The following is a 4,440-nucleotide window of genomic DNA, read 5'->3' as shown; positions in this document are numbered from 1 at the left end:
CCTTATATACCTTATCCCTCGTGTTTTGAAGTACTTTTTTTAGCTTCCTTCTTTGCTATCATATACTTCTCCAAATTCTCATTATCACGACTCTTAGATTTTTATAACTCTTTTATAACCTTAATAGCTAATTTGACATCCTCGCTCCACCATGATGTATCCTTACCTAGTGGTGCACCGCCTTTAGACTCACCCAATACCTCCTTAGCCACCTTTTTCATTCTACCCGCTATCTTATTCCATATTGATTATGAATCCTCCTCGAGACACCAATTAGCTTCCTTAACTACCTGCTCTATAAACATTCCTTGTTTAACTCCTTTCACTGCCTACCACTTAATTCTAGGATCTATCCTATGTCTATTCTTTTTGCGGTATTTTCTAATTCTAAGATCTAAAATTAAGACTCTATGTTATATTGCTATAGTTTTTCCCGATATAACCTTACAATCGATACAACAACCCCTATCTCTCTTTATAAGTAGGAAAAAATATATCTGACTCGTATTAACCCTACACTACAAGAAAATAGGTGATTAACAATGGAATTTAGCGACAGAATAATTCTGTCGCTAGTTAGCGATGAATTAATGAGAGAAACACATTCTTCGCTATAATCACTGAAATTTATGAAAATAGCAACGAAATATATCCCATCGCAAAATCTGTCGGTAATTAGCGACAGATTTTGTGAGGGAATATTTTGTCGTAATGGACGCACCATTTAGCGACGTCTTTTGCGACGAAAAATATTTCATCGCAATTTAGCGACGGAATATATTTTGTCGCCATTTTTATGTTTTGATTTACGACGGCTTAGCGGCGGAATTAGTCTGTCGCTAAGCCGTCGCTAAATGTCACATAACCCTTAATCCCAACCCTCTTTTTCTTTTCTTCTTTCGCTGCTCCCGCTCCCGCCCGCCACCCTCTCCCTCTCGCCGCCCTTTCCCTCCTGCCGCCCTATCCGTCCTGTCGGCCTCTCTCCGGCCCCCACCGTCCACCGTCGCCGGCTGCCAATCCTCGTTAGCATTCTGCCGCCGCCCGGAGACGCGCAGGTAAATTTTAAAATTTCAACAGGGGGTCGACCCCTTGAGTTTTCCGGCAGGGGGTCGATCCCCTGCGGTTCCGGCAGGGGGTCGATCCCCTTCTGTTCCGACAGGGGGTCGACCCCCTGCTGTTCTGGCAGGGGGTCGACTCCCTACGTTTCGGCAGGGGGTCGACCCCCCGCTGTTCTAGCAGGGGGCCGACCCCCTGCGTTCCTACAGGGGGTCGACCCCCCATTGTTCCGGCAGGGGGTCGACCCCCTGCGTTCCGGTAGGCGGTCGACCCCATGCGGTTTCCGACAGGGGATCGACCCCCTGCATTTTCGACAGGGGGTCGACCCCCTGCGTTTTTCGGCAGGGGGTCGACCCCATGCGTTTCGGTAGGTCATTGGGTGATGGGCTTCTCAAGGCATATGAAAGATGTTTTCATTTGCCTCAGGTTTTTTTTCGGCAGGTGGTGACTTCATTTTAAAATAGTGTTTTTTACAGATTTCTCAACGGAACTCGCTTGTGCTCAGCCACCCGTGGTAAGTAAGTGACAAAAACAATGCAAATTGGGTAAATACCTGTGGTGAGTAAGTGATGCAAGCACATCACATGTTATTTAATTTATTAGATGTAACATTTTATTGTTCACACATACACTTAGTTGTTGATATCTAGGGCTGCTTTGTTCAAGTTCGGAGATCATGCTAAGCATGATTTTAATGTATGAGAATATAAGTGTTCTTATTTTTGGAGTACGGATTTCATGCTAGGCATGGTAGTAGTTAGTGGAATATTGAAGTGTGTTTGTTGCAGGTACATGTTTGACATTTGTTTGATATGAATAATTTTGATGTATTGCAATGTTTAAAGTAATTATTTGAATTATGTGAATGATTTGAATTATTTGAATGCATTGTAATACTTGATACGAATGATTTGAATGTATTGCAATACTTGATGTGAATGATTTGAATTATTTTTATGTATTGTAATACTTGATGCGAATGAATGAGTTGTATTGCAATACTTGATGTGAATGATTTGAATTATTTGAATGTATTGTAATACTTGATAAAAATGATTAGAATGCATTGCAATACTTGATGTGAATGATTTGAATGTATTGTAATACTTGATGTAAATGAATGGGTTGTATTGCAATACTTGATGTGAATTATTTGAATGTATTGTAATACTTGATGCGAATGATTTGAATGCATTGCAATACTTGATGTAAATGATTTGAATGCATTGCAATACTTGATGTGAATGACTTGAATGTATTGTAATACTTGATGTGAATGACTTGAATATATTGTAATACTTGATGTGAATGGCTTGAATGTATTGTAATACTTGATGTGAATTATTTGAATTATTTGAATGTATTGTAATACTTGATGCGAATGATTTGAATGCATTGCAATACTTGATGTGAATGACTTGAATGCATTATAATACTTGATGTGAATGACTTGAATATATTGTAATACTTGATGTGAATGACTTGAATGTATTGTAATACTTGATGCGAATGAATGAGTTGTATTGTACTTAATGAGAATGATTTGAATTATTTGAATGTATTGTAATACTTGATGCGAATGATTTGAATGTATTGTAATACTTGATGTGAATTATTTGAATGTATTGTATGACATTTGTTATTTGTTAGAATATGGTTCGTGGAGGTTACAGTGGCCGTTCATCAAGTAGTAGCCAGGCCCAGCCTTCATCTTCACGGGCTCTTGTGATAGGTATATCATTTAACTAATTAGATGCTTGATTAGTTGAAATGCGCATTCTGAGAATTTCTAACGTATTTTTTTACAGATGATGTTTCGCCTGTACACGACCCACCTACATCAGTTGATCACACATGTCAGAAGTCAACACAGGATGCAGGGTCTTCTCAGTCTGGCACAAGAAGACTCATTCAAATAGTGTATATCGATAATCGACCGTAAGTATTTCGTTTTCAATTATTGCATATCTTATAAATATTTTATATTAATATTTACTGTGTACCAATTCATATACAGCACGAGGTTTGAGTCACAAGAAGTATTACGCGAGATTAGGAATTCACTTCTTCAACATCTACCAGGACCAGTCACTCAATGGAAAGAGTATCCAAAAGAGGTGATAGATAGATTGTGGTCCTTATTCATGGTATACAGTTGTTTGTCATGGTTAATGTATTTCATATTTATTTATTTTTTTATAATCATGTCTACTAACTTTTTGAAAATATATATAAGCTTCGAATCGCTTTGCGACTACGGTGGAGGAACATGATTAAAGGAAGGTGTGACAGAGGGTGGCTGTCAATCGATTTGCAGACATACTGCACAATATGAAGACTGCAACAAAAAAAGCATCTGGCGGAATAGATGATCCACTACAGTGGAAGGGTCATGGCCCTATTACTATCAGGAGAGATTATTGGGATGGAATGTGCGACAAGTGGGCGGGGGATGCATTTTGAAATCGCTCCGCGAAGGCTGCACAAAATCGAGAGAAAATGCCCGAAGCTCATCTACACACAGGTGGATCTAAGACATTTGGGAGTCACCTGAAGAAAATGGTAACTCATCAATATATAATATTAATTTTATAAGTATTGTTGCAAACTTGTTAACTAAATCTTTTATTATTTAACTTCGCAGGAAGCAGAAAAAGGATGCATTGTACCATATAAGGATGTGTTTGTTGAAACACATAAATGGAAGACCACGAGAGACTTCGTATCAGAGAAGGCGAGAACGACAACAGTATGTATTTATTCTATTGATAATCATTGCAATATGCAAGTTATCATAATGTTATCATTAATTATTAATGCATACTTTAAACATTATTTTGTAGGAGGCATATGAGCAACAGATGGTAGAGTGATATGGCGATGACGCTACTCAGCATCCATCATTTGATCCTGCAACATGGGTGACTGCAGCAGGTGAACCCAAAAAGGGTCGTGTGTTTGGGTTTGGGAGTAATATGAACACTTCACCTATTATTGCTTTTTCCAGTTACGGCTCACAGACTTCTTTCGTCGACATAAGCTCCAAGCAGTATCATATTCTTTTCGGTGATAATGTATGCCAGATCGTTAAGGACACAATGCGTGACTACTTCCATGAAACCATCGCCGACGTTCTTCGAGCTGAGTTCAACAGTTTTTTGCTGAACAGGGGAACTTCGATTGCAGGTCTCTCTCAGGTATGAAAGTTTCATGCAATATATTGCATGTTGTTAGATTTCATGTAACTTTGATTGCCTTAACATATTCAGTTTTTTTATTGTCTTAGAACACATATGAGCATGCTATAATCACATATTCAATTTTTTGACTGTCGTAGAACACATATGAGCATGCTAGAATCAAATATACAACTTTTTGCTTACC

The sequence above is a fragment of the Nuphar pumila genome, chromosome 11, assembly GCF_984573655.1.
Source record: "Nuphar pumila chromosome 11, dmNupPumi1.hap1.1, whole genome shotgun sequence".
NCBI lineage: Eukaryota > Viridiplantae > Streptophyta > Magnoliopsida > Nymphaeales > Nymphaeaceae > Nuphar > Nuphar pumila.
The sequence above is the reverse complement of the archived record's forward strand: the minus strand, read 5'-3'. Positions refer to the sequence as shown.